Source organism: Jaculus jaculus, chromosome X (assembly GCF_020740685.1).
Source record: "Jaculus jaculus isolate mJacJac1 chromosome X, mJacJac1.mat.Y.cur, whole genome shotgun sequence".
NCBI lineage: Eukaryota > Metazoa > Chordata > Mammalia > Rodentia > Dipodidae > Jaculus > Jaculus jaculus.
In genome coordinates this window covers 10,482,975-10,495,524 of record NC_059125.1, presented here as the reverse complement: position 1 = coordinate 10,495,524, position 12,550 = coordinate 10,482,975, and positions in this window count along the sequence as shown.

Here is a 12,550-nt window from a genome sequence, read left to right as displayed (position 1 = left end):
ATGCCATTTTCATACAGGTATAACATATACTTTGATTGTATTCACCCTCCCATTATTCTCTCTTGTCCTCACCTCATCCCTCCCACTGGTCCCTATTCTCTTCCTAAATAGTGCCCCTCCTAATTTCATGTCATATATTTATTTCCAATCTAGATTCCACATATGATTCCACTTAACATGATAATCTCTAGTTCCATCCATTTCCTGAAAGTTACATAATTTTCTTCTTCTTTATGACTGAATAAAACTTCATTGTACATAGATGAAACATTTTCCCTATCTATTTCTCTTTTGATGGACACCTAGGCTGATGCCATACCTTGGCTGTGGTAAATAACACCTTAGTTAATATGGGTGTACAGAATCTCTGTCCTCTGCTGACTTCAGTTCCTTTGAATATACATCCAGGAATATAAAACCCAGTATCTTTAAGTAGAGCCTATTCTTGTGTGGTCTACTATAACTACTGTCATTTATAACCATCATGCAAACATGAAAAAGGGTAGATGTAAGTAAACATAATATATAGAGAGAGAGCACAAGCAAACTACTTTGGTAACAGAGTTTTTGCTGTTTCCCTTTGACCTAATGCAGAAAGAAAATAATTATCATCTCTTAGGTTGGCATAGCTAGGCCTGAGGCGGATGTTACTAGGAGGAATTTTTCTATGATACCTAATATTAATGTATTGGCAGTCCGGGTTACAGACTGTGTTCACATAAGGATCGTAGTTAGGGGCCAATTACTTTTGACACCTCAGTTTATTCTCCTTTAAAATGGAGAAGAAAGATAGGTTTCTCCCATAAGGCCTTGCATGGTTTATGTCTTCAGTATGTGATAGCCGTTATCTCAGCAGCAGCAGCGGCACAATCACTGCCACAACTACTGCCATCAGCATTTTATAGATTTGGAAACCTAAATGTAGTATAATTAAGAGGTTGGTTCTTCTACCAGGCACTAGCTCTTGGGAGTATACACAATGCTTGTAAATGGGGTTGATGGTATTTGTACCATCACCCTACCTGACAAGGGTGCTATTAGAATTAAAAAAAAAAAAACAAAACATTAATGTCTAAGGTATCTGAAATTATTCCATGGGTAAGTAAACTGGACCATAGGGAGGTTAACTAATTTGCCAAGGGAATGCCACTCATAAATGTCAAGCCAAGATTCAGACCTTAGTAGTATTTCTACAGAATTCATAGTCTTAGTTGCCCCATCCTGGTGCTTCCAATATCCAATGTTATTGGATGAGATGTCATTCCTCTCCTTTCTCCATCAGTTAAACTTCCCAATACAACTTCTAGGTAACATTGTAAATGCTTTTCTTATAGACCTTATCATATCTGTTTTATAGCTATTTCCTCTGGGCCTGGCATGTCTATTGATGTCTTGAATCAGTAGCTATGATCACCCACAGAAAATCTTTAGAGATGGGGCCTACTATCATTCCTTCATGAACAGAAGGGAGATTCACAAGGCCCTTCCCCTCCCCAACACTATAAGAAGCAAACAAATACTGTGAGTGGGACTCTTGAGTGGAGTGGCATTCTCATGTGTCATCCGAGATATAGTTAGGGCTCTTCAGATGTAGGTTGCTGCCTCTAGTTGCCTAGTGAACTTCCCAGTGGCATATCTTCCTTTAAGGCCCCATGCTCCTATAAGGAACCTAAATCTCTCTACTTCACCAAGCTAGACAGAATCCTGTCATTGGTTTGTTGGTGTCCTCCCTGTCTATGGTGACTAGAAATTAGCATTTATGTCTTCCCAGGAAAAGTAATGTGACAAAATCATTTCTAATGATTCATTTCCTTTATATTTCTTCTATCATCCTATGATGAGCTTTTGAAAAAAAATTACCACAGATCCTAAGGACAGAACCACCCCATCATACCTCAACAGGGTCCTAGCTGAAACTAAGGGTAACTGGGGAAACAAGCAAGAGTGCTGCTTTCTTGATGAACCTGGTACCAGTACAAAGGCGAAGGAGATAGACACAGAGAACACTCAACTCCTACCAACCAGATATCCAGAGACACAGAGGATCCCAAGACATCATGACTAAAGCAGACCTAAAATGAACCTAACATGGCTCAGGGAAATTTTCGGAAGAGGGGGTGGAAAGATTGTTAGAGCCACACATTGGGTCATTATGCACAGAGACATTGCTTCTTACCTGTAACTGATGGCTAACCCCACAATACACGACCCCTATTCCCCAATGAGGAGGGTCTCTGTGGAGGGGGGAAGACAGGGAAGAGGCTAATGATGGTATCAACATGACTGTATACAGACTGTGTACATAACTAATAAAAATTTTTAAAAATTTAAAACAATTACCAGAAAGTGAGTTGATTAAAACAGCAGTACTCTCTCAGTACTGGAACCGGTGTATGAACTAAAATGTTTCTCTAAAACTCTCTAGGAAATATTCCCTCCTTGGCTTCTGGTGGCTGCTCAAAGTGCCATGCATTCTTTGTGTCACCACAACTTCTGCCTCTGTTTACACACATCCATTTTTTCTCTGCATATATGCCCGTCCCAAAAATCTCACTTTTCGCAAAACCATGAGGTGCCTACATTAATCTGGTGTGATCTCATCTTAGTTTATTTAGCTGTTATACCTCTAAAGCTTTCATTTCCAAATCAGATTGCATTCTGAGGTTCTGAGTGGATATTAATCAGGAAGAGGTTGGTACTAATCAACCCAGTGACTGTGTAGGTTACAGTCTTTCTAGCACCTATTCCATTGCACAATACATATAGGTTCTGCTATATAAGGCTTAAGCACATAGGCACTGGCGTGAGATCACCTTGGGGCCTTTCTGCCTTGACAAGCTGTGAGCCTTTGGACACATGCCTATGCCTATGCCTAAGTTGTGTGCCTGCCTCACAGTCTTGTTGTATAAAATGGTCCCTATTTCTCAGTGTTCTAATGAGGTTTAAATTAGTTCCTTCAAGTCAAGTGTTTATAATAGTAACTAGCCCATAACAATAATAATTAACAATCATTATTAATATTATTTTCAGAAAACAAGCACAAATTTGTTAAATAAACTAGTGAAAGCAAGGAGTGCTGCAAAGAACTAAAAACAGACTAAATACATGCTGTTAATATTCTAAAATATTTTCACATCAGCCTTTCTCTTTGCATCACTGAACATTCAATTTAAAACAGGGAAAGGCTGTAGGAGCAAAAGAGGTGAAAAGGAAAAGGCTTGCCTTCCCTTCCCCCTAGGGGCATAGAATGAAAAAGAGCCATGGAAAGGCAGTATTATTTCTAAGAGTCCATGCTAGGAAAATGGAATTGCTTTTCTGAAAGTAGAAGATTAATACCTGGAGGGTCTAAAATGTAATTATGGTATTGATTTCAGGAAAACCTGGGGTGGATCTAGCTTCATTTTTTTTTTTTTGATTTTGGTATCATTAAAATGGGCACACATATTAGGGTCTGCAGACTGCCAAGTATCTTAACAGCATATATCAAGGCAGGCAAAAAGGTCTTCTTAATGGCTTCCAAAGGTTTCCCTCAAGGTAATGTTCAAAGTGTACCCATGTGGTTCTCTCTCATCAGACAATTTTCCTAATGGCTTTAGGAACTGATTTAACAAGATGTTATGCAGTGGCAAGACAACCTTAGGTTGCAAATCAATGCAAAGGTACCATGTCCTAGCTCCATCCATCCTGTGGGGAGACTGTAGGAACAGGAATGAACATGAATTAAAGTAGGTTTTACATCTTTCCTCTATCCCCAGTGAGGAGGTGACCCTTTTTCAAATTCAAACTATACTTCCTATGAAGACAACTTAACACATTAAAATTTTAAAGAGTATATTTGAGCAGATTAATGGGTCACACTAAACCACAGGGATTTAGTTCAGCTGAAGGATGGAGGGTGTGGGGCAGCAGGAAAGGGGAAATCTTTTTTAATGTGCTGGTGGTGGTTTGATTCAGGTGTCTCCTGTAAAATTAGGTGTTCTGAAAGCTAGGTCCCCAGCTGATGGAGATTTGGGAATTAAAACCTCCTGGAGGCAGTGTATTGTTTGGGGTTGGGTGTATGGGTGTTATAGCCAGCTTCCCCTTGTTAGCCAGGAGGTGATATTCACCCTCTGCTCATGCCATCATGAAGCTTCCCCTTGAATCTATAAGCCACAATTTTTTTTTTCCCACAAGCTACTCCTGGTCAGGTGTTTTCTGCCAGCAATGCAAACCTGACTGCAATAGTGCTTATGGATACAAGGAGAGGGAAAAAAAAAAGGTTCATCTAAATGGAACAGTAAGCTGGTAATAGTGGCTCATGCCTGAAATTACAACACAGGATTTCTGTGGCAGGAGGACTATACTGAGAGGTTGAGGATACTCTGGTCTTCACAGGGAGATTCTCACTCCTACAAACAAAAATTAAGAATAAATATAAATAAATGGGACAGTATCATTAGCGTCACTAGTTATAGATGGTTTTTGACTGGTAAGAGTGAAGTTTCATTCCCTAGATTATGGCCACTTACTGTGTTTTGTTCAAGTTTGCATATGTAGAAACCCAGGGTGTTGTCACCATCTAAATCTAATGCCTTTCAATAATTTTGACACTCCTCTGATTGTTTCCCTTCCTGTCAGTTCAGAATCTTTCACCCAGTACATTTCCCACTTGGCTGTGCAAATACACAACTTAAAAATTTACCTCCAAATCCAGTGAAAGGAAAGCCTTGATACTAATGTGTGGAGTTTCTATATTTCTGAATCATAAATATGTGAGGAGCCTTTGGAGGCATGGGGTCATATAAATGAAGTATTCCCCATAGGCTCATGTGTTTTGAATATTTGGTTTCCGGCTGGTGGAAATGGAAAGTTGTGGGGCATAGGGGAGGTGGAGTCTTGCTTCATGATGTGTGTCACTTTGGAGTAACATAGCTCAGCTTCGAGCCCAGTACACAGATTACTTCCTGCTTGCTGCTGTAGGGATATAGTGACTGCCTACCTGTTTGCTCGAGTCATGCTTTCCCTGCCATAATGAAACTCCCCCATTGAAACTGTAAGCTGAAATACAACTTTGTGGTTTGAATCAGCTGTCACAAATATACTCATGTGCTCTGAATGCTTGATCCTCAGCTGATTACAATTTGGGAAATGGAGCCTGGCTGGAGGAGGCATGTTGTTGTGGATAACCATAGAGGTGTTATAGCCAGCTCCCACTTGCCAGAACTCAGCTCACTCTTCTGCTTCTGTTGTCTACCTGCTGTTGCAGAGGTGATGTCCTGTCTTTGTTCATGCCAAGTTTTTCCCTGCCATCATTAAGCTTCCCTTTGAGACCATAAGCCAAAATGAACACCTGTCCTCACATCAACTGCTTTTGGTCCAGTGATTTGTTCTAACAATGAGACGGTAACTACCACAGAAAGTTGGTACCAGAAGTGGGCTATAAACATGATTGTGTAGCTTTTGGAACTGATTTGTGGGAGGAATGCAGAAGTATTTGAAACCTTGGCCTAAGTAATGCTTTGCAGTACTCAAAGCAGAGTTTGATGGACCATTCTGGTCAAAGTTTGAGAGATCTAAATGCAGTAAGAACTGTGGACTATGATGTTTGGCATATGAGGGGAAGAAAGAGCTTTGTCTGGACTGTGCTTGAAGAAGTTTGGGATAAGTTTATTGCATTCTTCCCATGTCCTGAGAAGTTTTGCAGTGCTGTATTATGTAGAAATGGACTGATGTGAGCAGAAGGATATGACACAGAAAGAAATGACAGTTTTGGCCTGGAGACAGCTGCAATTGTTTGAAATATTGGTCCAATTGTTCTACATTAGAACAGCAGAACGAATTCTGACTATTTTTAAAGTTGAGGGTCGGAATGCTGAAGGAGTATCCTTCTCTTCAAAGCCAGCTCTATTCCACCGCTGAATTAACAGTTTGGTAGCCCATATAGTACTATGGAAGTATAACAAATGCAGAAAAGAATGGGTCATTAGATTTGCAATATAGTTATTTGAAGACAACTCCTAGACAATGTGGAACAGGGTCATAGTCACTGAATAGAGAAGGCATGGGGATCATGGTATGGATGACGTATTGGTTGCAGTGGAGACTCTAGTAGATTTTTAGGCATACCTGAACTATGGGATAGCAGCCAAGGAGAGTTGCTGGCTTGGGATGGATTCTTCTCTGAGCTATAAATAGCCCAACTGGAGAGGAGGAATTGGAACTCTATAGACTTATCACTGGTTAGAGGTGTCAGACTTGAAGTTACATGATTTGTTGTTTATTCTGTTTCTCTTACATCTTGCATTGGTTAAATCTTGCCGTGCTATGCACAGTGTTATCTTTTGCAGTGTGAATGTTTACCCCATGCCATTATGTTTTTGGTCTCATACCTCACAGTTAAGAGACCTTGTACTGGGCTGGAGAGATGGCTTAGTGGTTAAGCGCTTGCCTGTGAAGCCTAAGGACCCCGGTTCGAGGCTCGGTTCCCCAGGTCCCACGTTAGCCAGATGCACAAGGGGGCACATGCGTCTGGAGTTCGTTTGCAGAGGCTGGAAGCCCTGACGCACCCATTCTCTCTCTTTCCCACTGTCTTTCTCTCTGTGTCTGTCGCTCTCAAATAAATAAATAAATAATTTAAAAAAATTAAAAAAAGAGACCTTGGACTATGGAGATACTTGAGCAATATTGGGATTGAAAAAAAAAAACTGTAGAAACTTTCAAAGTTGGACTGAATGCACTCTGTGTTATATCATGAATGATAATCAGTTTATGGGGACCATGGATTGAATGTAGTGGATTGACTTAGATGTTCCTCATAAATTCATGTATCTTGAGTGCTTGATCCCCAGCTAATGGCACTTTTGGAGGTAGAGCCTTGCTGGAGGAGGTATGTTGTTAGGGGTAAGCTTAGGGGTGTTATCACCAGCTCTCCCTTGCTACAGATTGGCTTGCTCTCTTGCTGCTGTTGTCAATCTGCTGTAGCAGAGGTGATGTCCAGCCTCTTCTCATGCCAAGCTTTCCCCTTCCATCATGAAGCTCCCCCTCAAGTCTGTAGGCCAAATCAATAAATTCCTCTCAGCAGCTGCTTTTGGTCAGGTGATTTGTCCCAACCATGAGAAGGTAACTATAACACAGCCCTTTCCTCCCACCAGCTGCTTCTGGTCTTGTATCTTGTCTGGTAACAAGAATGTAACTGCTACAGGCAGATGGCAGAGGACATGTTGGACCTATCTTTGAAGCTGTTTGGGAAGCTCTGATTCTATGGTTAGACATTTACTCAATAATTCTGTCAAAAGTCTTAACGTTCATGTCCTTTAGAGAAACCGCAATAGCCATAGGTAATTTCAAATGGTTGTATCTTGTGATTCTGGAATAGGAGTGAAACGTATGAGTAGAGAGAAAGACAGAGATAAAAATTATGAAGCTACATGCCTTATTAAGAATCTTGTGTTTATCCTGCAAATAAGAGGGCACCATTACAAGATTCTAAGCAGGAGAAATATAATGGACTTTTCATTTCAGCTCATGACTATGTACAATTCATAGAGGATATCAGAGCTGGATGAAAGAAGGATGCTTTCTGGTTTTGAAATTTAATATTCCTGTTGAAACCTGACAAGATTCACCTTTTGCTGAACATCACTAATTTGACCAAAGGAGAAGCTAGATAAAGATAACAATGAAATGGACTCTGGAAACTTGAATAAGACACTTTACCAGGTGAAATCTGTGAAAATTCACTATGCTTATAGCTAGAAATGCAACAATATTATATATTAAGTTATAGTGGTGGTAAGCAGTGAATGTAAAATGTCAAGGCAATATTATTCTCTAGTTAAAAACACAGGCTTTGGTAGACCTAGGTTGAAGAATCAAAATATGGCATTCTGTCTTCTGTTCTATGGCTATTCCTTTCATATGTTACTTAATGTCTCAAACTCTCCATTTCCACAACTGCAATGGCAATAAGGATAGCAGTGTCCAATTTGCAAGGCCACTGTAAGATTCATGCATATAAAATGCTGGAACCTACACGGTAGCATTTGTGGTGAAAGTCAAGCTTCCCCAACTTGGTGATTTGTTAACGAAAATATAGGGCTCACTGGAGTGTTTCCCTGGCCTCTCTCAGGCCCTCCCCACAAAGACTGACTGAATATCACTAAAGAATTTGAAGATTTTTTTCTTGCCCCTTATTTCTTTTATTTGAAAAAGGACCTCAAAAAAGTGGTATGTTGTGCCTTGCCTTGCATTTTCCACATATTGGGAATGTTTTTGAAGGTCTTACTAATTTCAGAGTACAGTATTTTAGAGCCTGCTGTCCACAGATGTAAATTACATCTTGTAATACTAAATGCTATTTATAACAAAAGTGGCACAAAGTAGAATGTGTACTTGATTATTATTTTCTTAGGAGAATGCTGCTTGGCTTTTAATACCCTAACTTTACCTAAATGGCTTTTCACTGGGATGAGAGTTAATATTAAACTTACATTTATGACTTGAAATCAATAGTCTTTTACAAAAATATTTCCCAAATATTTCTATTAATTTATGTGAGACAGGGGAACGGGCAGGCCAGAATCTCTTGCTTCTGCAAATGAACTCCAGACACATGCACCATGTTGTGTGGCTGGCTTTATGTGAGTACTAGATAATTGAACATGGGCTAGAAGGCTTTACTAGCAAGTACCTTTAACCGTTCAGTCAACTCGCCAGTACTCCCAATACAATCTTCTTTTTTTTTTTTTTCTTTTGGTTTTGCAAGGTAGGTTATCACTGTATCCCAGGCTGACCTGGAATTCACTATGTAGTTGCAGGGTGGACTTGAGCTCTCAGTGATCCTCCTACCTCTGCCTCCCAAGTGCTGGAATTAAAGGTATGCACCACCACACCCAACTCTACAATGTTTTTTTAAGCAAAAGGATGTGTAGGAAAGTTCTCAAGTACAATTGACATTTAGAATGAATCAGGATTATATGGATGGAAAGAACACATAGGTATTTTCAAGTATCACTGAAGGACGTTGGGTGCTAGAATATTTCTAGCACTAAGAAAAATATCATCACTTGCTAACAGCTATATTGTTTGGCATTAAGAAAGCAATATTTTATGTGCTTGATTGTATGACAGTCTATAATTTATATGTGGGTATTTTCATATGGTAGTAATTTGAGAGCTTTGGGTTAATTTCTAAAACATAATTAGGTTACCCATTTTAAATAATTGGAAAAGGTATCTGTAATGGTTATCTTCATTGTCAATTTGAAAGAATTTGGAATTACCTAGGAGACATACCTTTGAGCATATTTGTGAGGAAACTTCAAGAAAGGTTGAACTGAGGAGTAAGTCCCACCATGAATATGGTCAGCACCATCACATGGCTTATGTCTCACAATGATTGTAAAGGGAAAAAGAAGAAAGCAAGCTGGGTACCAGTGTGTTTTGTTCTCTGCTCCTAGTCTACCCAAATGGAAGAGGCCCAGTCATAATGTCCTGCTGAAATGAAATCTTCCAGGCTTTCCCCAATATAATGGAGTCTCCCTTCTCAAACTATGAACCAAAATAAACCCTTTCTACCATAAGTTGCTTCTGTTAGGTGTTTTGTCTCACTGACAAGAAAAAAAAAAAAACTAGTACAGGTTCTTTTAGCATTTCATGTAGTACAACTGATTTCATTAATAGAAAACTAATATTAAACAAGAGTTATCTGCACTTTAGACCTCTCTTCTACCTACTGTTTGTTGGGTCTTTAGGCTTCACAGGCAAGTGCTTAACCACTAAGCAATCTCTCCAGCCCCCTTTGTTAGCATTTTTAATCTTTACAATTTTGAAGTATCTAACATGTAGAATTCTATTCTTTAGCATGTAGGGACATAGAGCTCTCAGAAATTCAGAAAATGGGATATGTTTATTCCTCAAGCGATTTTTTTAATGCTCAGATTACTGTTTTGCCTAATTAGCTGAGTATAAATTTTTTTCCATGTTAGTATTTCATATATATATCGATTTTACTTTGGGATTTTTTGCACGACCACATAACGAATTTTTGTTCATAAAAGATGGTTCTGTATGCGTGTGTGTAGGTATTCTTAAAGAAAACGTCTTTGTTCACATTCATAAAATAATATTTATTTATTTATTTGAGAGAGTAAGAACATTTATAAAATAATAAACTTCTCACCCTAATCCTCCAAACTATACTTGGTTTTTGTTGTTGTTGTTATTGTTCGAGCTGCTGCTCTAGCAACTGTGAATGCTTGGGCAGAACAGACTGGCATGAAGGAATGGTTGGAGGGAGAAGATCTTTCTGAAGAACTCAAAAAAGAAAATCCTTTCTTGAGGCAAGAGGTTAGTACCAAACTTAATCCTGTATTTTACTAATTTTTTTTACCTCCTTAGGTACCAGGACCGCCTTATAAATGTATACTTAGGTTGAAATAAATTATTTAAATAAATATATAAATAAATTATTAAAGTCTGGCATGATGGCTCATGCTTCTATCCTGCACTTAGGAGGCTGAGACAGGAGAATTGCCACAGGTACAAGGCTGGCTTGGTCTACATGATGACTTCCAGGTCAGCTTGGGCTATGCAATGATACTGTTGTCTCAGAAAACCAAAACCAGTGCCTGTGAAGTTAGCTCAGTGGATAAGAGTGCTTGCTACACAAGCATAAGACCCTGAGTTCAATCCTCAGCACCCACATGATAGGCGAAGCATGACTACACATGCCTGTACCAACCAGCACTGAGTGGGGCAGAGATAGACGGATCACTGGGGCTTGCTGGTCAACTAGTCTTAACTGGAAAATAGCATGAGTACTGTGTTCATTTAGAGACCTTGTCTCTGGGGAAAAAAAAAGGCTGAAGAATGATCAAAGAGGACACCTATGTCCTCCTGGCTTCACACATGTACATACCACATATACTGTACAGTTAAGATTATCTGGAGCTGTACGGGCACACGCCGTTAATCACAGCACTGAGAGGCAGAGGTAGGAGGATCATCATAAGTTCAAGGCCACCCCGAGAGTATGTAGTGAATTTCAGGTCAGCCTGAGCTAGAGTGAGACCCTACCTCAAAAATATAAGAAAAGGCTAGAGAGATGGCTTAGTGGTAAAGGTGCATGCCTGTGAAGCCAGGTTCAATTCTCCAGGTCCCACGTAAGCTACCACATGCATCTGGAGTTCATTTGCAGTGGCTAGAGGCCCTGATGTGCTCATTCTCTCTCTCTCTCCTTCTGAACACTAAATTGGGGAAAGTGGGGTATTTCTCTAATCTTAACAATCAGGAGGCTTAGAAAGATTATGAGCATTAGCTACAGTGTGAGATATTGACAAGAAATAAACAAACAAACAAATATCCATGAACAATAAGATAGAAAACCTAACTAGAATCATGGAAGCTCATAGACTGGCCAATCTAGCTTTTACAGTAGCTAACAAGAGATCCTTCATCAAACCAGATGGAAAGCAAGGACTGATATGTAGGGTTGATTTCAGACCTCCATATATATTCCGTGGCATGCACATACCCAATCTCACACAAAGATATTTTTTATTTATTTTTATGTATGTATATATGTATGTACATTCATATGTATGTATGTATTTGAGAGAGGTTGAGTATATCAGAGCCTGTAGCCTCTGCAACAAATTCCACACGCATGTGCTACTTTGTGAATCTGGCTTTATGTTCATACTAGGATATTGAACCTGGGTCCTTTGGCTTTGCCAGCAAGCACCTAACTGCTAAGCCATCTCTCCTTTTACGATTGGCTCACAATTTGATGGAACAAGTAGACAGGTATTTGTTGGCCCCTACTAATAAGCATAATATGACAAAAGTGATCAAATGCTTATTTGAAATTCAGATTATGAAATTAGTTCTCTCTATGGTTTTTATTGCTTGCATTCAAAAGAAGCAAGCTGCCATCTTGTGAACTGTTCTATGGATAGGAACACATACCAGTATTTTAGGGAAGCCTTCAGCTAATTTCTAAGAAAGAACATGTCCTAAAATTATTAGCCTATGAAAACCTGAATAGCAGCTACATCCTCCATCATCAAGCTTTGATTTCACTGAAGTTCTGATCAAGATTGAGCCAGAGGACCCAGCTAAGCCATTCAAAGATTCCTGACCCTACATACTGTGAAATAATAAATTTGGGTTGTAGTAAGCTGCTAATATCTGAGACAATTTTATATTCAGAAATATATAACTAACAGACTCAGTAAATGTATTTAGATGTTAAAACAAATGCATAATTTAATAATTTACCAAGAAGTTCACAATTGGATCCTTGGGTGCTCACTTTCAGTAAACAGACCAAGACTTACTTTCTGGATTTGCCCTGGTGTTTGTAGAAAAGTAACTAAACAATGTCCCTGTCAAGAGTTTGGGTGGGAACAATTAGTTCAAATCAAGGCCAAATTTAGAGAATCACTTTCTGGTAAGGAACACTGAAGTCATTAGCTTAATGTTTTCATTATATACAAATGGAAACCAAGGCTTAGAAGAGTTAACTGATTTTTTTCCAGGGCCATTGAGTTCATGGCAGTGTCATTCTAAA